This window comes from Vicia villosa, unplaced genomic scaffold (genome assembly GCF_029867415.1).
Source record: "Vicia villosa cultivar HV-30 ecotype Madison, WI unplaced genomic scaffold, Vvil1.0 ctg.002142F_1_1, whole genome shotgun sequence".
Classification (NCBI taxonomy): Eukaryota; Viridiplantae; Streptophyta; class Magnoliopsida; order Fabales; family Fabaceae; genus Vicia; species Vicia villosa.
Window position 1 is genome coordinate 50,552 of NW_026705850.1, and position 22,038 is coordinate 72,589.

Genomic DNA, 22,038 nt, shown 5'->3' on the forward strand with positions numbered 1-22,038 from the left:
AAGAATAGAAAGCCCAACATTTCATATTTCCATCCTTTTGGATGTGTATGCTTTATTCTGAACACTAAAGATCATCTTGGTAAGTTTGATTCCAAAGCACAAAAATGTTTCCTTCTTGGATATTCTGAACGCTCTAAAGGCTACAGAGTATACAATACTGAAACATTGATTGTAGAAGAATCAATCAATATCAGGTTTGATGATAAGCTTGGTTCTGAAAAACCAAAGCAGTTTGATAATTTTGCAGATTGTGATATTGATATAACAGAAGTTGTTGAGCCAAGAAGCAACGCATCAGAAGCAGAGCTCCTCAGAAGCAAAGAACCTGAAGATCAAGTATCAGCTTCTCTGGAGGATCTAAGCATTTCTGAAGAACCATCTGTCAGAAGATCATCCAGACTCATCTCTGGTCATTCAGAAGATGTCATTCTTGGAAAGAAGGATGATCCAATTAGAACAAGAGCATTCCTTAAGAACAATGCAGACTGTCAATTAGGTCTTGTATCTTTGATCGAGCCAACTTCTGTTGATCATGCTCTAGAAGATCCAGACTGGATAATTGCTATGCAAGAAGAACTGAATCAGTTTACAAGGAATGATGTTTGGGATCTTGTTCCTAGACCAGATGGATTCAATATAATTGGTACAAAATGGGTCTTCAGAAACAAGCTCAGTGAGAAAGGTGAAGTGGTAAGAAACAAAGCCAGACTGGTGGCTCAGGGTTATAGTCAGCAAGAAGGGATTGATTATACAGAAACCTTTGCACCAGTGGCCAGGTTAGAATCTATTCGTCTATTAATTTCTTTTGCCACTCAACACAACATCACTCTTTATCAGATGGATGTCAAGAGTGCCTTCTTAAATGGTTATATAGATGAAGAAGTTTATGTCCATCAACCTCCTGGTTTTGAAGACTCTATGTCTCCTAATCATGTTTTTAAACTTAAGAAATCATTGTATGGATTGAAACAGGCTCCCAGAGCTTGGTATGAACGCTTAAGTTCTTTCCTTCTGGATAATGGTTTCACTAGAGGAAAAGTGGACACTACTCTCTTTTGTAAAACCTTTAAAAGGGATATTTTAATTTGTCAAATATATGTAGATGATATTATTTTTGGAACATCTAATGCTACACTTGGAAAGGAGTTTGCTAAGTCTATGCAGGCTGAGTTTGAAATGAGCATGATGGGAGAACTCAAGTATTTCCTCGGAATACAAATAAATCAAACATCAGAAGGAACGTATGTTCACCAAACCAAGTATGTGAAGGAACTTCTGAAGAAGTTTAATCTTCTAGACTGCAAAGAAGCCAAAACTCCTATGCATCCTAGGTAAGGATGAGGTAAGTAAGAAGGTAGATCAGAAGTTATACAGAGGTATGATTGGATCTCTTCTATATCTGACTGCTTCTAGACCTGACATTCTGTTCAGTGTTTGTTTGTGTGCTAGATTCCAATCAGATCCTAGAGAATCTCATTTAACTGCTGTTAAGAGAATTCTAAGGTATCTGAAAGGTACTACTAATGTTGGCTTAGTTTACAGAAAATCTAAAGAATACAACTTAGTAGGATTCTGCGATGCTGACTATGCTGGAGACAGAATTGAAAGAAAAAGTACTTCAGGAAGTTGCCAATTTCTTGGAAGTCATTTGATCTCCTGGTACAGCAAGAAGCAAGCAACTATTGCTCTATCAACAACAGAAGCAGAATATGTCGCTGCTGCTGGTTGTAGTACACAGATGCTCTGGATGAAGAGTCAGTTAGAAGATTATCAGATATTTGAGAGTAACATTCCTATATTCTGTGATAATACTTCTGCTATATGTTTATCTAAGAATCCTATTCTTCATTCAAAAGCTAAACATATTGAGATTAAACATCATTTCATAAGGGACTATGTTCAGAAGGGTGTTATATCTTTAAACTTTGTTGATACAGACCATCAATGGGCTGATATCTTTACAAAACCCCTGGCTGAAGATAGGTTTAAGTTCATTCTGAAGAACATCAGTATGGATTTATGCCCAGAATGAGAAGATGAGAAGTTCTTATGTATGAGTAACTTCTGAAATGAAAATGGATTATTTTTTATATATCAGAAGTTCTGATTAAAGTCTTTTAGAAATTATGATTCGGTTATTACTAACGTTTCATTGTCTAAGTTGATTCAGAACCTCTTTTAAAGCAAAACAGCTGTAACGTTTTATCTCGGGATGGTAAACCTGTCGTTACTATTCATGGATAAGCGCGCGTGCAGTTGAAGGGACGCCGACCATAGGTAACTGTGCTAGTCACCTCATTTGTCTTTATTATCTCTCCTCACGTCACGTAACATTAAATGCTAGTCTTCATTCGCTTCACTTTATTTCTTTTTAAATACTCTTTCCCTCTCATCTCTCTCTATCTCCTTGCATCCCTCATCGAGTTTTTTCTCTCTCTCTCTTCCATATCAAACCCTACCTGTTCATTTTTCTGCAAACCCATCATGAACTCTTCATCAAGCCCAGGAAATAATGAAAATGATCAAAACAACAAAAGAAAAGCTGTTGAAACATCACCTTCCAAACCCAAAAAGATCAAAATCACCTATGATCCTCTCAAGGTGAATCCTTTCGAAGCAATGTTGTCTGGAAACTATTCTAGACGTGTGTTTCATCCTCCTGGTGAAAGCCCTCCATCATCTCCATCTTCTTCCTCATCTTTCGACCTTCAAGACTCAGCTTCCTCTTCATCTAACCTTTCCTCTCCCTTAATCTCTTCTGAAGAAATCTCTTCATCTTCACCCGCTGAGAATGTTGTCTCTGGTAAAGATGGTGGAAGATCTGCATCAGGACCAAGTCTCCCTGATCCCTCGCCTGAAAGCCCAAGAAGCAGTCAAAGAGGCGTTTCACTCCTTCATGGCATGCTGGCACAGACGTTGTCTTAGCTAGGGTCCTAGGATTTGGTCTTAGTTGTTTTATTTTCCTTGTTGCATCTGCTTGTTAAACATCTTCTTGTAATCCTTTTTTGATTATCAATGAAAAAGTTTCCTTGCTTTTACATTCCAGTGACTCTACTTGTCGTTTTATGCATCTAATTCTTTTGAAATATTCTTTTTGATGTTATGACAAAAAGGGGGAGAAAGATAAATGATAAATGATTTGATTAATCTATCAGTTGCTGGGTAAAGCTCCCACACATTCACTAACAAGAACTGCAAGTTCTATATGGTTTAAGTGTTTTGCAGGTATACTGAAGAGAATCTTCAAAGCAAACACAAGAAGCAAAACCATGGAAACTGAAGCAAGCCGAGTGCTGTCAAGCTTCAGAAGATCAGAAGCAAGAAAGAAGAATGAATCAGAAGCACTGATAATAGAATTTGATCTATATTTGTCTATTTATTCTGACAAAATTCTATTTGCTCTGATACATATAATGTTATGGCTCTGATACATTATTTGCTCTGATACATTATTTCAGCCTATATGGCTCTGATTCATATAATATGTTCAAACATACATTTTATGTTCTAACTCGTTCATGCTGACTTTTGTCGTTTAGTTTTTGTTCTGTAACATTTCAGGATGTAGAGATGCTCAGATGATGCTCTGGTACATTCAACAATGTTCTGATACAAATCTAGCATGAAGTGATGTTGGTAGAAATTCAAAGCTCTGAAGCTATCCGAGGGAAGCAGAAATCAGAAGCTGCGAATGTTCTAAAGATCCAGAAAACTCAAGTTCTGAAGCTGTCCTGAATGGAAGCAGAAATCAGAAGCTGTGAATGTTCAGAAGATCAAAGAAATTCAAGTTCTGAAGCTGTCCTGAATGGAAGCAGAAATCAGAAGCTGTGAATGTTCAGAAGATCAAAGAAATTCAAGTTCTAAAGCTGTCCTAGATGGAAGCAGGAATCAGAAGCTGTGAGTGTTCTAAGGATCTAAAGAAATTCTAGTTCTGAAGCTGTCCAATGGAAGCAGAAGTCAGAAGCTAGGAATTTTCTAAAGACAGAAGCTTATATGATCGTCTCTACCGAAATAATCAGGGAAGTCTTTTATTAAAGTTCTTCGAGTATTTATTTCAGGGGGAGATTATTTATCTCAGGGGGAGATTGTTAATCTCAGGGGGAGACATATTCATATGCTTATGCTATAGCTGTGTAATTTGTCTTTTGCCGTCTATTCTTTCTGATCGCAAATTCATATCATTTATATATGTTTTTGTCATCATCAAAAAGGGGGAGATTGTTAGAACAAGATTTGTTCTGATCAATTATCTTAGTTTTGATGATAACAATAATATGAATTTTGCTTAAGATAATATAGTACTCTAATCCAATGCAATTTCCCTTTCAGGAAATATATATAAAGAGTACGCATAATTCAGCGCTCAGAAGCTTTGTCTCAAAGGGTTCAGCATGCAACATCAGAACATGGTCTGGCAAGACATCAGAAGATGGTCGAAGCAGAATCAGAACATGGGTCTATGGAAGCATCAGAAGAACAAGAGATCAGAAGCACTGAAGCTCAGAAGATGGTATCACGCTCAGAAGCACTTCAAGGTCAGAAGATCAGAAGATGCTATGCACCAAGCTGTTTGACTCTGATGATATTCAAACGTTGTATTCACAAACATCAGATCAGAAGGAAGTACAAGTGGCAAGCTACGCTGACTGACAAAAGGAACGTTAAAAGCTATTAAAGGCTACGTCAGTAGACACAGCGTGAACAAGGCTCGAGGTAGTTGACAAAAGCGTATAACATTAAATGCGATGCTGTACGGAACACGCAAAGCATTAAATGCATTCAACGGTCATCTTCTCCAACGCCTATAAATATGAAGTTCTGATGAGAAGCAAGGTTAACGATTCTGCACCAAAACAACTTATATCAAACTTGCTGAAACGCTGTTCAAATCTAAACTCAGAATCTTCATCTTCATCAAAGCTCACTACATTGCTGTTGTAATATATTAGTGAGATTAAGCTTAAACGATTAAGAGAAATATCACAGTTGTGATTATCGCTTTTAAGAAGCATTTGTAAACTCTTAGAATTACATTAAGTTGTAAGGAACTAGAGTGATCGGTTGATCAGAATACTCTAGGAAGTCTTAGGAGTGAACTAAGCAAGTTGTAACTAGAGTGATCGTGTTGATCAGTAGACTCTAGAAAAGTCTTAGAGGGTATCTAAGCAGTTGTTCCTGGAGTGATCAGTGTGTGATCAGAAGACTCTGGAAGACTTAGTTGCGGACTAAGTGGAAAACCATTGTAATCCGTGCGATTAGTGGATTAAATCCTCAGTTGAGGTAAATCATCTCTGCGGGGGTGGACTGGAGTAGTTTAGTTAACAACGAACCAGGATAAAAATATCTGTGCAATTTATTTTTATCTGTCAAGTTTTTAAAGCTACACTTATTCAAACCCCCCCTTTCTAAGTGTTTTTCTATCCTTCAAAAACAATCCTTGTGATTCTCCTTTTCCAACCTCTGCATCACATGAGCAGCTGCTCCGTGATTGCAACTACACTCCCAAGCCTCGTCCTGAAGCTGAAGTGGTAGTGTTAGATTCTGATACTGAAGCAGAATCTTCTTATAGGTTGGATAGAGAACCTCATCCGTACTTCACTTCCAAACCTGCCTTTTCAAAAACCCTAATAAAATCCCGCCCCGTATATCCTATTGGTGTAGTTTTTGAAAACATAAAGAGGAATCTCAGAAGTACCTTTGATACTCTCAGACTCGCTGAAAGTTCTGGATTGAATGATGTTGCCATGCGGAACTTCTGGAGGATCTTTCGCAGAGAATCAGATGTTCTGTTTTTAGAACTTCAGGAAGCCTGTGTAGCTGCTGCCCCACGGCCTCGTGGAATTCTGAGAAATTATGAAGACTTCTGGTTTGCTCGTCTCAAAGGAAGATATCTTTTGGAAGAGAAGCCCTTCTTGGATGAGATGGAACAATTAAGACTCGCTGCTGCATTGGAAGCAAATCCTTGCAGGGAGATTGTGGTTTGGATACCTCAATATCCTGTTCTGCTCGGAGATTTCAAGACTCTCTTTGACTATCTGAGGGAAAACCCGTCTGAGAAAGATCCAAACTTGGTCATTCCAGAAGTTGTTGACCCACCAGTTGTTGAAGGTCCTTCTGCTCCCAGGAATCTAGCTGCCATTCTTCAGGCACTTGAGAATGGAGACTCGGAAATTCCTGCTGCAGAATATGGAGATGCTTCTATGCAAGAAGCAGATGCTGAAGATCATGTTGCTAAAACTGTCCCTGTTGAGGAAATTCCTGCAAATGATCTATCTATGGAAGCTGCAGATCAACATGCCATTCCTGTGGTTGAAAGCGGTGAAGCTTCTTCTGGTGAATCTTCTCGTCTTGCAAGGACTCTAGAAGAAATTCAGAAGAGACAGGATGAGCAAAGCTCACTCAATGATCAGTATAGCGCTTTCATGGTGAGGCAAGAAGGACACAACAATATGGTTCAAGAGATGCTGACCAAGATCTTGTCAAGACTAGGGCCATCTTAGATTGAGTCTGTGTTGTTTCTTTCTTCTCGTTGCATCTGTCTTTGTGCATCTGATCTTTCTTATCTTCATGTACTTCTGTACCTGCTGGTTGAACTTCAATGAAATCATCTTCTTCCTTCGTGTGTTTCGTTTTGTTTGTCTCTGAATCCTTTTTGCTTTTTTGATGATATGACAAAAAGGGGGAGAAAGATAAATGATAAATGATTTGATTAAATCTATCAGGTTCTGGGTAAAGCTCCCACACATTCACTAACAAGAACTGCAAGTTCTATATGGTTTAAGTGTTTTGCAGGTATACTGAAGAGAATCTTCAAAGCAAACACAAGAAGCAAAACCATGGAAACTGAAGCAAGCCGAGTGCTGTCAAGCTTCAGAAATCAGAAGCAAGAAAGAAGAATGAATCAGAAGCACTGATAATAGAATTTGATCTATATTTGTCTATTTATTCTGACAAAATTCTATTTGCTCTGATACATATAATGTTATGGCTCTGATACATTATTTGCTCTGATTCATATAATGTGTTTAAACATACATTTTATGTTCTAACTCGTTCATGCTGACTTTTGTCGTTTAGTTTTTGTTCTGTAACATTTCAGGATGTAGAGATGCTCAGATGATGCTCTGGTACATTCAACAATGTTCTGATACAAATCTAGCATGAAGTGATGTTGGTAGAAATTCAAAGCTCTGAAGCTATCCGAGGGAAGCAGAAATCAGAAGCTGCGAATGTTCTAAAAGATCCAGAAAACTCAAGTTCTGAAGCTGTCCTGAATGGAAGCAGAAATCAGAAGCTGTGAATGTTCAGAAGATCAAAGAAATTCAAAGCTCTGAAGCTGTCCTGAATGGAAGCAGAAATCAGAAGCTGTGAATGTTCAGAAGATCAAAGAAATTCAAGTTCTGAAGCTGTCCTAGATGGAAGCAGGAATCAGAAGCTGTGAGTGTTCTAAGGATCTAAAGAAATTCTAGTTCTGAAGCTGTCCAATGGAAGCAGAAGTTAGAAGCTATGAATTCTCTGAAGACAAAAGCTTATATGATCAACTCTACCGAAATAATCAGGGAAGTCTTTTATTAAAGTTCTTCGAGTATTTATTTCAGGGGGAGATTATTTATCTCAGGGGGAGATTGTTAATCTCAGGGGGAGACATATTCATATGCTTATGCTATAACTGTGTAATTTGTCTTTTGCCGTCTGTTCTTTCTGATCGCAAATTCATATCATTTATATATGTTTTTGTCATCATCAAAAAGGGGGAGATTGTTAGAACAAGATTTGTTCTGATCAATTATCTTAGTTTTGATGATAACAATAATATGAATTTTGCTTAAGATAATATGGTACTCTAATCCAATGCAATTTCCCTTTCAGGAAATATATATAAAGAGTACGCATAATTCAGCGCTCAGAAGCTTTGTCTCAAATGGTTCAGCATGCAACATCAGAACATGGTCTGGCAAGACATCAGAAGATGGTCGAAGCAGAATCAGAACATGGGTCTATGGAAGCATCAGAAGAACAAGAGATCAGAAGCACTGAAGCTCAGAAGATGGTATCACGCTCAGAAGCACTTCAAGGTCAGAAGATCAGAAGATGCTATGCACCAAGCTGTTTGACTCTGATGATATTCAAACGTTGTATTCACAAACATCAGATCAGAAGGAAGTACAAGTGGCAAGCTACGCTGACTGACAAAAGGAACGTTAAAAGCTATTAAAGGCTACGTCAGTAGACACAGCGTGAACAAGGCTCGAGGTAGTTGACAAAAGCGTATAACATTAAATGCGATGCTGTACGGAACACGCAAAGCATTAAATGCATTCAACGGTCATCTTCTCCAACGCCTATAAATATGAAGTTCTGATGAGAAGCAAGGTTAACGATTCTGCACCAAAACAACTTATATCAAACTTGCTGAAACGCTGTTCAAATCAAAACTCAGAATCTTCATCTTCATCAAAGCTCACTACATTGCTGTTGTAATATTTTAGTGAGATTAAGCTTAAACGATTAAGAGAAATATCACAGTTGTGATTATCGCTTTTAAGAAGCATTTGTAAACTCTTAGAATTACATTAAGTTGTAAGGAACTAGAGTGATCGTGTTGATCAGAATACTCTAGGAAGTCTTAGGAGTGAACTAAGCAGATTGTAACTAGAGTGATCGTGTTGATCAGTAGACTCTAGAAAAGTCTTAGAGGGTATCTAAGCAGTTGTTCCTGGAGTGATCAGTGTGTGATCAGAAGACTCTGGAAGACTTAGTTGCGGACTAAGTGGAAAACCATTGTAATCCGTGCGATTAGTGGATTAAATCCTCAGTTGAGGTAAATCATCTCTGCGGGGGTGGACTGGAGTAGTTTAGTTAACAACGAACCAGGATAAAAATAACTGTGCAATTTATTTTTATCTGTCAAGTTTTTAAAGCTACACTTATTCAAACCCCCCCTTTCTAAGTGTTTTTCTATCCTTCAATGATTACGAGGAAAGATGGAAAGAGGTCAGTAATTTCCAATGTGTTGTACATACCAGGCATGAAGAGCAACTTACTCAGCATTGGGCAGTTGGTCGAAAAGAACTACAAAGTTTCAATCGAAGACAAGATGATGAGAGTTGTCGACGCAAGTGGGAGGTTAATCTTGAAGGCTCATATGTCACAGAATAGAACCTTCAAGATCGAACTCAATGCGATGGAGCACGAGTGCCTTGCAACTACAGCTAGCAGAGATGAATGGATATGTCATTATCGACTAGGCCATCTCAACTTCAATGACATCAGAGACTTGAAAAGAAAGAATATGGTTTCAGGACTGCCAGAAATCGACATTCCCAACGAAGTATGTGAGGAATGTGTGCAGGCGAAGCAACACAAGAATAGCTTCAGCAAGGATGCAGGAAGCAAGTCGAAGGCAATCCTTGATGTCATATACTCTGATGTATGTGGACCAATCCAGGTGGATTCGAATGGAGGTAACAAATACTTTGTTACATTCATATATGATTTCAGTCGAAAACTATGGACTTACCTGATCAAGAAGAAAAGTGAAGTGATCGAGGTATTTGTCAAGTTCAAATCTATGGTCGAAAGACAAAATGGTCGAAAGATCAAGGTTTTAAGAACTGATGGAGGTGGAGAATATGTGTCGAAAGACTTCGACATGTTATGTGAGAAAGAAGGGATTATGCATGAGGTGGTGCCACCCTACACTCCACAGCAGAATGGAACTGCATAAAGGAAGAATCGAACCATCATGAATATGGTGAGAAGTATGTTGAAAAGCAAGCATTTACCTAAAGAATTTTGGGGAGAAGCAGTGTCGACTGCAACATACATTGTAAACAGATGTCCGACGAAGAAGCTAGAAGGAATTACTCCAGAAGAATGTTGGTCTGGTGTGAAGCCTAGCTTGAGTCATCTGAAGGTATTTGGATCTATAGCACATAGACATGTGCCAGATCAGTTAAGAAAAAAACTTGATGACAAGTCGAGTCAAATGATTCTTATAGGATATCATTCGACTGAAGGATACAAGTTGTTCGACCCAGTGAACAAGCAAGTAGTGATCAGCAGGGACGTGATCATAGATGAGCTTAAAGAATGGGATTGGACTGAAAATGTCAAGAAGGATTCAGTGAGAATTCTTTATGACGAACCAGCTACTAAAGTCGTAAGAGAAGAAGTTCGACAAGAAGAAGTCAGAGGTGATGCAGGCCCAAACAGACCTCAGAGAACAAGACACATGCCTGCAAGGTTGCAAGAATGTGTGATTACATCAGATGTTGTAGTCAATGATGAAGGTGAGTTGGTAAATTACGCTTTCTACGCAGATGTCGAACCTGTCAATGCAACTGAGGCATTGAAGGATTCGAAGTGGGTGAAAGCTATGAATGAAGAATTGAAGTCCATCGAAGACAACAATACTTGGTCACTTGTCGAATTGCCTCAAGGCAAGAAGGCAATTGATGTGAAGTGGGTATACAAGGTGAAGAGTAATCCCAAAGGTGAAGTGACTCGACACAAGGCAAGGCTTGTGGCAAAATGATTTCTTCAGAAGGAAGGAATTGACTTCGATGAGGTCTTTGCACCTGTTGCCAGGATCGAAACAATCAGGTTGGTTATTGGTCTGGCGAACATGAAAAATTGGTACATGTGTCAGATGGACGTCAAATGTGCATTCCTAAATGGACCCTTGGACGAAGAAGTCTATGTTGCACAACCAGTTGGGTTTGTGAAACATGGCGAAAAGAGAAAAGTGTACAGACTACATAAAGCTCTGTATGGACTGAAGCAAGCTCCAAGAGCTTGGAATAAGAAGATCGACAGTTTCCTAAGGGAGAAAGAATTTGTGAAGTGCACAACTGAACATGGGGTATATGTAAGAAGAAGCAAGAGTGAATTGCTTATACTATGTCTCTATGTAGATGACTTGTTAATAACAGGTAGCTGTAAGAAAGAGACCGAAGGCTTCAAAGGTGATCTTAGCAAGGAATTCAAAATGTTGGATTTGGGCGAAATTTCATACTTCCTTGGCATCGAATTCTACAAGAGTAGTAGAGGCTTGATGATGCATCAAAGAAGATATGCTAGTGAAACTCTTAAGAGATTTGAGATGGAAGAATGCAATTCGACTTCGACACCTGCTGAAACAAGATTGCAACTGTCGAAGAACCCAGATGAAGAGGATGTCGACCCAACCCAATACAGAAGACTCATTGGGTCATTGAGATACCTTTGTCACACAAGGCCTGACTTAGCATACAGTGTAGGTATGATAAGTAGATTCATGCAAAAGCCAAAAGTATCACACCTAGCAGCGGCGAAGAGGATACTGAGGTATCTGAAAGGAACTCTCGACTATGGCATTCTGTTTCCTGCAGCTGACGAGGGAAAAGAATGCAAATTAGTGGGTTACACCGACTCGAGTTGGTGTAGTGATGCTGAGGATCGAAAATCCACAACTGGTTATGTGTTTATGCTAGGTGGTGCACCAGTTGCTTGGAGTTCGAGAAAGGAACCAGTAGTGGCATTATCATCATGCGAAGCAGAGTACATATCTGCTTCTCTTTGTGCATGTCAAGCAACATGGATGGTGAACTTGGTCGAAGAGATAACAGGTAAAGATCATGGAGCAATTACCATGAAGATCGACAACATGTCAGCTATCAATCTGGCGAAGAACCCGATAGCACATGGTCGAAGCAAGCACATCAAAATGAGGTTCCACTATCTTCGAGAGCAGGTATCTAAAGGGAAGATAAATTTGGAACACTGCAGAACTGAGAATCAGGTTGCAGATATCATGACGAAGGGAGTGGTGGTTGAAATATTCAGAAGACTAATAGCTATGATGAACATAGATAGCTTAGACACAATGAATTAGGTGGTGTGTTAAATTATAATTCCTTGTGTCAAACAAAAAAAAGATTTGATTTTGTGTCGAAGTGTGTAACAGTTTGTTACACATAAGTTTGTTTTTAAATCTAGATAGATTTGATTTAGATTTAAAATAAATTAGATTTGATTTAGTTCCAAAATAGGGTATTTTGGGCTTTTATAGTTTTAGGTTTTGGCTTAGGGAGAAAGCTAACCTAAATCTATAAATAAGGAGTAACCCTCATTATTTGTAATCAAGTCAATAATTTGTATTCACAAAAGTTGCAGTTGCAAGTAAATAACAGAATTTTCACAGTTTGTGGGCAGAGAGAAACTCTGCAGAAAATACTCTTCTTCTCTTTTAATTTCTGCAAACCCTAATCCTACTTTTGTTCTTATTTTTCTTCATTGTCATCTTTAACGATAAGGAATTACTCAAAGATTTGAGAGTCTAATTTCAACATTTTTTTTCAAAGTTTGTTTTAAAATAATTCATTAGCAAAATCAAATATTTAAGATGATGAAACTAACACTGCTCATATATTAAAAAAAGATTAAAACAAGAAATCATCTAGTTATTTCTTCTTAGTAAGAATTGTTTTTGGTTAGATGGACACAAATAAGAAAATTAGAACAACTGAAACTACTTGGATCCTACAAATTTAATAATTAGAAAGATATAACAACTAATTAACTATCAAAAGGAATAGCCTTTTTTATATATTTTTTTATTTAAACCATAGTTTTTTTTTTTTTTTAATATTAAGACATGAAAACATAAGCCATTAAACATAATGTATGTCCATTAGGCAATAAACTAAGATGTTTTCAGCCCTTATTTTTTAAGCCTACTTTGAAAGTTGGTTTTACTCATTAAAACTTAAAACTTATTAAATTTTGGATTCTTGACATAAATTACAATTCAAACTATATTTAAAACAAAATAAATAAAATAAAAGAATAAACATGAAATGTAAATGTTATTTTAGTTCATTGTCACTAAACATCTCAACATACATCCATCATAGTTAGGATCGATAAATGGGCCAAATTAAAAAACAATCCTTGAGGCCCATTTTTTTAACCTATTTTTTTAAAACAAGCAACACGAAGATTTAACTTACCACCCCTAAAGGTGAATTTGACACATTCCATTTTTGCATAATTCTCAAATTGTTCATGAATAAATTTGGAGGATGGCAAAAACGAAATTTTCAATAAATTTTTGGTAACATACCAAATTTTCGGTATGAATTTTTTTATACAAGTGAAAGTTTCCGGTAAATTTTGAAAAGTGCTGTAATTTACTGAAATTTTAAAATTTTCAGTATTGTAATTTTTTTTGTCAAAAATGAGCTACCAGATTTTTCAAAAAAAAAATAAAAACTCCATAATTTTTTTCGGAAATTTCAGAAAACCCGGTATTTCAATTTTTTTTTTGTTAGGGCTTAAGAGTAATAGCACACATCATTGGGGGATGACATGTTTAATTTTTAAGGTGACATGTTAAATCCTTAAGCAACACTTACATCAACTAAATCATTCACAAGTAGGCAAAGAAGTGGAATTTCCAAGAGAGAAAGAGAAAAGAAAAAAAGATGGTGGTTGACCGGAGATGGAGGTGGCGTGCGAAGGTCGTTTTCATAGAGGCAGCACTACAAGAAAAATTGCATTTTGCCAGGGGCTAAACCCCTCACAAGTGGCAAAAATCCCTCACAAATACAAATTTTGCGAGGGGACAACTCCCCTAGGAAAACAGGGGGTCGCAAATTAATTTCCGAGGGGCTTTACACTTCGCCAATTTGCTTGGGGCGTCCCCCCTCGCTAAATGCATTCACCATTTTCCAGCCTGCAACATGTAGACGCAGGCACAGACTAGTGGTCAGCTAGTGCGTCAGAATGCGTCAGATATTTTGCTGGGGGAGAAGCCCCTCGCAAAATGCAATAGTTTTCAGTTTGCTTGGGGTTTAGCCCCTGGCAAATTGTTTTCCATTTAAAAAAAAATTGATTAAATAAAACATAATGATTAAAATAAAAATATAATTATAATAAAATTTAAAAAATAAATATAATTTAAATTAAAACCTAATTAATATAATAAATATTAATAATTAATATTCAATTAAACATAATAAAAATTAAAATAAAGTTCCATACAAAATATTCAAAATAGTTGTTAATTGACACATAAATTCTTCCATACAAATTAAAATAAATTTAAATATTCAAATTTAATTATTTCTTCATCTTGTTCCTCTTCTTCTTCAACAACTCCTCCATATCCACCATTAGCTTCTCCGAATCCACCACCGGTATTTTGTCACAAAAAAATAATCAAATCTTTGTGTTCGCTCGTTTGCAATTCGCATTACTTCTTGATACTGTTGTGTCTGGCTCCTCATTTCTTCCCACAACTCTGTTTCCACAAAATTATACTATTTTTATTAATACAAATAAAAAGGCTGAATATTTTTTAAATAATATTTTTATTACACAATAAAATATACAATAAAATACTGTTTTTTAAAATATATATCACAAACAAAATAAATCTATATATAACATAAACACAATATATCTCCATCATAAACACACAAACATAAAAATTTATAAATTTTGTATGTGTACCTTATTTGTAGATAATTTTGGTGTAGATTTTGGAGCTTTCCTTTAAAATATTGGGCTTCTAAAAATAATTATTGGTACAAAAAATACAAAACTGAACATAGTTAATATTATAATCTAAATCTAAACTAGTAAAACTGAATCATATATTAATATTACCTCAAAATTTTTAATTTGAAGATGATATAATTTTCATGGCTTCATGACTCATGGAAGAAGAAGATGATATTTGAAATAATTTTGGGAATGGATGAAAAATTAAAGGAAGCAGTAATGAGAATGTGTGGGGAGTGGGTGGAGAGTGAGGAGAAGCTATAAAGAATACTATTGTAACGTTACTGAGAGGAAGTAGTGGGGTTGGTAGAAGAATTTATTGCGCACAGTAAATTAGGACTATAATGCGTGGAGTTGCCCCTCGCCATTTGTAGTCTAGGAAATAACACCTGCACACACAGTCTGAACGTAGTAATGGATGGGACACATGCATGCTTTTTTGCGTGGGGTTGCCCCTTGAAAATTTTATTCAGTCAAATTGTGAGGGGGAGCCCCTCGCAATATTCTGTACCATATGACCAACAAAATAATATTTTAGCGCCATTAACGTTAGGGAGGGGTAGCCCCTCGCAAATAAATTTTTCAAAATTCAAAATTTTTTCTCTTTATTATTTGCGAGGGGACTCCCCACACAATTGTTTTTTTTGTTTTTTTTTTTAAAATTATGTCTTGCGAGGGGCTTTACCCCAAGCAACATTATTTTTTTGTCTGGGGTTTTACCCCTGGCTAAATCCCCTAGCAATATACAACATTTCTTGACCGGAGATGGAGGTGGCGTGCGAAGGTCGTTTTCATAGAGGCAGATGAACACACGATTCTAGTGCACTCAGAAGGGATGAATGTGATTAGTGGCAGTTGCGCTTGGCTGTGCGGCGGAGTGCAGCGTGGTCGCCGAATCTAGCCGGAGATGGGAGCGGCGCTAACGGGTTTAGAACAAAGATGATGTGAATTTGTCTCTCTCACTCTCTTCTTCTTCTTCTTCTTCTTCTTCTTCTTCTTCTTCTTCTTCTTCTTCTTCTTCTTCTTCTTCATATTTGCGTTGTATTCTTGATGTTGTTGTTTTGGTTGTGAGTTATGTTATTGTGTTTTAAAGATGGTTGTTGTGTTATTGAAGATGGTTATGGTGAGGTTGTTGAAGAACGATGTTGATAGTTGTGAAGAATGGTTGAAGAAGAATGATGTGTGTTGTTAATGAAGAGGTGGTAACGTTGTTGAAGAATGATGTTGATGGTTGAAGAAGAATGATGTGTGTTGTTAATGAAGAGGTGGAAATGTTATTGAAGAATGATATTGGCGGTTATGAAGAATGGTATTGTTGTGAAATGGTAGTGATAATTGTTGAAGGTGGGTATGAAATGCTGAACATGGTGGTAATGTATGTAGAAGGAATGTTACTACTGTTGGAAAAATAACAAAAAAACAAATTTTTACTCTCGCGGAAGCATACCCATTAAAGAAGAAAAGTAGTAAAGAAATCAAAAATAAAATTAAAAACATTATAATTCAACTTCTAATTTTACAATATCAGAATTACAAACCCCCTCATATAATTGCAATTTTAAGGAGAAAATTGCAAACTCTCCAAACTGCAATTTTTACGGACAAAATTATAAAGCCTCTCTCAATTGCAACTTTTGAACGGAAAAATTGCAAACTATCTCTCAACTACAACTTTTGAACTAAAAAAATTACAAACTCTCTATTTTTGAACGGGAAAACAAAAAAATCTCTCTACACACATAACTACCCAAATCTCAATTACATAAAAAAAAGACTACATTTTTCTGTTGTAGAGAAAACTCATACTAACCATCTCTATTTATATTATTACTCAAATTATATTTTCTTCCTACTACCCAATGTGAGACTTTGATGAATATACTATTTAACCCAACAAATCACCCCTTCATCCAAAATCCCACATATCTTCACTTTTTCTTCAACTTCATCTTCAAAGTGATAACTATAATTATAATGATTAGCCACATTTATAAAATTATTATTCTTCAATATTTTTGTCTTCTTCCTCTCTTGATCAGAATTTTTGTTACTCGTTCTTTTTTGCTTGATTGAAATTTGTTGAGACTCTTCCTTCCTCTCTCGACCATAACCAAGCTCTAATATCACTTATTGGAAAAATAACAACAAAAAAATTCTACTCTCGCGGAAGCATACCCATAAAAAAAAAAAAAAAGAAAGAATGAAATAACTAATATACTATTTAACCCAACAACTACTGCATTTTTTGTTTTTTCCTCCCTCTCTACCAAAGAATGTTGCAGCTTTTTGTTTTTGTTGTGGCCTCCATTCTATCCATTTTTCATTATGTATAAATACTACAATAACTAGGTTCTTTCATGACAAATAGAATCAACAAAAATATGTACTTGTGTGATGGTAGTCAGGTAGTGGAGAGGTGGATGGAGATGCAATACAAGAATGGTGTAGCCAAGTTACCCAAAATGGCGAGACCAAAAAACAAATTAGAGAATGATTTTGGAAATAAATTGAAATAGAAAAAATAATGAAAATAAAAAAACAAAAAAAAACAAAAAAAAATAAATGAAAAAGATAATGATGGAATAAATAAAAAACAAAAATATATAATAATGTTTCTTCTCTCCTTTTTCACTTTATTTAAATAAATAATAAAAATAGAATAGGTAAAAAAAAAGTTCTTACTAATTAAGATTTTTTTTTTTAAAAAAAATTATTAAAGAAATTGATTCAAAATGAATAGATATTGTGATAAGAAATTAACGTAATAAATAACTTTTTAAAATTTTTTCTCGAGAAAATTAGGGTATTATAGTTGTCCGTTTTTTAACTATGTTTAAGTAGAGAATATGAAAAACAGAAGCATTCGTATAATCTGTGTAGAAGATAATTAAATATAAAAACTTAAATTTTTTCATTCGATGATAACAACAAAATGATCGTCTCTAGATTACATACTAGTGCGTAGATGTTAAGTGTCAAATTGTGTTATTTTGAGTACGTAAATAGTGGCACTTATCAATGCTTTTTGTTAATACCGTTTGAATAATCCCCCGTTTTTGTGTAATTACGTTTACTTTACGAATACTTGTATTTTCATATACTTTTATACCGTTTGATAGTTTTGTTGTATTTTTGTAGGTATTCTTGCGTTTTCGGAGCCTTGAGGAATAAAGTGTCGAAGACACGGCTGCGAGAGCAAAGAGAAAATAATTCTGCTGTTCTGGTGCAGGGCGCTTCGCGCGCTGTAGGGCGCGTCGCGCCCTCTTTGAGTTTGAAGAACATAGTCTGGCAGAAGTTAGGGCGCGTCGCGCCGGATTAGGGCGCGTCGCGCTCTAGGGCGGTTTGGTAAATTTATACAGGGCGCGTCGCACTGAAGTAGGGCGCGTCGCGCCCACTGCGAAACTCAGTTTTGTATAAATAGTTAATAACAGATTTTTTAGGTTTTTTATCACCTCTTCTTGACAAGTTGAGCTCTGATCCTTTTTTGGTAGTTTAGAGGCTTAGGAAACACCATTGGGTGCGACGTCATGTGGATTGATCATGGATCTGACTCGATTTCATTGTACCGGTGAGATCTTTCCGGTTCATCTTCTCTCTTCCCTTTGTTTCATTCCAATGGTGGGTGTTGTATGTATGTTTCTACTCTTATTGTATGTATATTTGTGGATCTTGGGATCGTTTATATATTCGCTTTACAAATCATCATTGTTGTTGTTCTTGATCTTTTTGCTTAAATGCTCTGGATTTGTGTTGTTGCAGACATGGACACCATAGATCTTGATTAGGAATGATAACTGTTAGTTTCTGGGTTGCAGACATGGATTTAGGACTAACAATCGTAGTGGGTATCGAGTTTAATGCCTCCGTGTTGTTTGTGTCGGTGGAGAAATCGCTGATGTGAATAGTACGGTTGAGCTCTCGTCGGTGTTGCAGACATGGGCACCGATGTGGCATCTCGAGTGATGCCCGGTGATGTTGGCGCGTATTGTGAGTGTCGAGCGATAGATCTTCAGATTTAAGTATTCGACGGGTAGAACGAAATGCAATTCCATAACTATTTCTCTTAGACTATTGAGATTGTTTATCTGCTTTTATTTACTTTTCCTGCATTTACTTTCCCTACCCAATTCATGAAACTTAGAACACGAGATAGTCGAACGGCAGTTCTTCTCACCGATCTCTGTGGACACGATAATTCCCGGATAAATACTTCCAAAACTTTTGTTGCTTGCCGCTTTACCGCCTCAACAAAATGGCGCCGTTGCCGGGGATTGGTTGAGATTAATCGCATTGCGATGGTTTTATGTTTTAAGTTTCGTTTGTTAAGTGTTTGTGCAGGACGTTTTCTTTAGGTTGCGTTTGAGGCGAAAGCATTGGCGTACCGCGAGGAAGTTTCTTACCGTTCGCGAAACAATAAAGGCGTCGAGCTTACGACGTTAAACGAGCGCTTGTTGGGAGGCACCCCAACGGTTTTATTTTTCTGTTTTTCTGTAATTGAGTTGTGTAGGTGTTAAGTGGTGGCTCACTGAAAAATCTGTCTTTTTAGATTGGTCTGGTTTTTCTGGTGTAGCGCGCGTCGCGCGCTCATGAGTGCGTCGCGCGCTGGGTTGCTTTTGGCCAGTGACCTCTTTTTAACGGGTCACTCGGCTCGCCTTTTTCCCACTTACACCAAGGCTTTATAGTATAGTATTTTATCGATTTATTTTTAATTCTTTTGTTTGTGTTTAGACTCAAATTTTGGCCCGATTACTTGGAGTCGCATTTGGTAATTCTCCGATTGTGATAGATTCAACATGCCGGTTGTGCGGTAATGATTGTTCGAATTTGTACATAGCAAGGTACTCGTTTATCGCTTTCTATAGCATAGCATGTTTTGGAGACTTTTCATTTGTACAATTTTCATACTATTCATTCTTTTTGCATAACTTGCTCATGACTTGAATCACAATTAGTTTTTCCTTTTTACCATAAATGTGAGGTGGCTTTCCATTGTGTATATATGTGAGTGACCGACATTTCTTGTTTTAACTGGATATTATTATGTTTAATCTTTCGTCTGTATTGATTTTGTGAATGCACGAAAGTGATCAAGGCACTTGTTTGATTTTGAGCACAACTACCATAAGCCAAATGTCATTTTACCTTGTGAGTGTGTGACCATTAGTAACCCCTTTTGAGCCTTTTTGTCAATCTCCATACTGTTTTTGCTTAATGCTTGTCTATGAGCGTTTGGTTTTCATATGTGTATGGATGTTTGATTCTTTGTTTTCTTGAATCCGCACCTATGATGTTTAGATGGATTTTTACCTTGCCTTAGAAAGTAGGGAGTATTCACTTTATGTTATGGTTGAATTCAAGTTGGGGAGAATGTGTTTTCCTCTTTATGATGTGATTGATATGAGGTAGTGAAAAGAAAGAAAAGGAAGAAAAAAAAGTGAGAAAGAAAGAAAAGAAAAAGAAAGAAAAAAGAGAAAAGTTTGAAAAAGAAAAGAACAAAAAGAGTTTTGAATAAGAGTGTGCTAATAAGTTTGGTGTTTGGTGTGAAATTTGTGATGAAGAAGAGAGTTTGATTGAAATTATATTGTTTGAAACTTTGTGGAAGTAATTACTCCATTAGATTTAGGCAAGTTTTTGTTTCGATTAGCTTTAGGACTTATCACTTGTTTGTTAACCGAGCCACATTACAACCTTGAAAGCCCTTGTGATTCGTGTCGTTGCATTTTCAATACTATTTTTAGATGAACGCATAATTTTGTCTATTGTTTGCAAGATTGTTGGATGAGTGTTCAAAGTCCTCACCTTTCTGTGTTTTTCATCTACCGATGAGTTTTTGCTAGGCGTGATTCGTGATTGAGCTTGTTTTGTTTTAGAATGTTTTGTATGATTATTGTACTTACGAATCGTTTCATTTTCATGTTGTCGTTGTAGGACAGTGGTAAGTATTTACTTTGTTCGTACGTTTTTGTTTGAACCGTACAATTGTTTTGTTTTTCCAAATCTTGTCGATTCTTGATTCTTTGGATTTTTACTTTTGCGATTTGAGTGTTTGGCCCTGTTTGAGGACAAACAGATTCTAGTTGGGGAGAGTTGTTAAGTGCCAAATTGTGTTATTTTGAGTACGTAAATAGTGGCACTTATCAATGCTTTTTGTTAATACCGTTTGAATAATCCCCCGTTTTTGTGTAATTACGTTTACTTTACGAATACTTGTATTTTCATATACTTTTATACCGTTTGATAGTTTTGTTGTATTTTTGTAGGTATTCTTGCGTTTTCGGAGCCTTGAGGAATAAAGTGTCGAAGACACGGCTGCGAGAGCAAAGAGAAAATAATTCTGCTGTTCTGGTGCAGGGCGCTTCGCGCGCTGTAGGGCGCGTCGCGCCCTCTTTGAGTTTGAAGAACATAGTCTGGCAGAAGTTAGGGCGCGTCGCGCCGGATTAGGGCGCGTCGCGCTCTAGGGCGGTTTGGTAAATTTATACAGGGCGCGTCGCACTGAAGTAGGGCGCGTCGCGCCCACTGCGAAACTCAGTTTTGTATAAATAGTTAATAACAGATTTTTTAGGTTTTTTATCACCTCTTCTTGACAAGTTGAGCTCTGATCCTTTTTTGGTAGTTTAGAGGCTTAGGAAACACCATTGGGTGCGACGTCATGTGGATTGATCATGGATCTGACTCGATTTCATTGTACCGGTGAGATCTTTCCGGTTCATCTTCTCTCTTCCCTTTGTTTCATTCCAATGGTGGGTGTTGTATGTATGTTTCTACTCTTATTGTATGTATATTTGTGGATCTTGGGATCGTTTATATATTCGCTTTACAAATCATCATTGTTGTTGTTCTTGATCTTTTTGCTTAAATGCTCTGGATTTGTGTTGTTGCAGACATGGACACCATAGATCTTGATTAGGAATGATAACTGTTAGTTTCTGGGTTGCAGACATGGATTTAGGACTAACAATCGTAGTGGGTATCGAGTTTAATGCCTCCGTGTTGTTTGTGTCGGTGGAGAAATCGCTGATGTGAATAGTACGGTTGAGCTCTCGTCGGTGTTGCAGACATGGGCACCGATGTGGCATCTCGAGTGATGCCCGGTGATGTTGACGCGTATTGTGAGTGTCGAGCGATAGATCTTCAGATTTAAGTATTCGACGGGTAGAACGAAATGCAATTCCATAACTATTTCTCTTAGACTATTGAGATTGTTTATCTGCTTTTATTTACTTTTCCTGCATTTACTTTCCCTACCCAATTCATGAAACTTAGAACACGAGATAGTCGAACGGCAGTTCTTCTCACCGATCTCTGTGGACACGATAATTCCCGGATAAATACTTCCAAAACTTTTGTTGCTTGCCGCTTTACCGCCTCAACAGTAGATTGACAAAAAAAAATGACCGTCGCTAGACGGTACGCTGGTTCTTAGATCAACAGAAAAGTAAATGACTTGGATGCCAATAAATATTGAGCTTTAAAAAGTAAGGCTATGTTTCG

General features: G+C 36.9%; 1 long non-coding RNA gene across 1 annotated transcript; it reads right to left on the reverse strand.

The window, feature by feature from the left end:
- Nucleotides 1-13,963: 13,963 nt before the first annotated feature.
- LOC131638005 (uncharacterized) lies at nucleotides 13,964-14,875 on the reverse strand. Its single transcript, XR_009294559.1, has 3 exons — nucleotides 14,653-14,875; nucleotides 14,497-14,554; nucleotides 13,964-14,284 (listed from the first exon to the last, which is right to left on the reverse strand). It is a non-coding gene; the product is annotated as an uncharacterized LOC131638005 (long non-coding RNA).
- Between the last annotated feature and the right edge of the window lie 7,163 nt (nucleotides 14,876-22,038).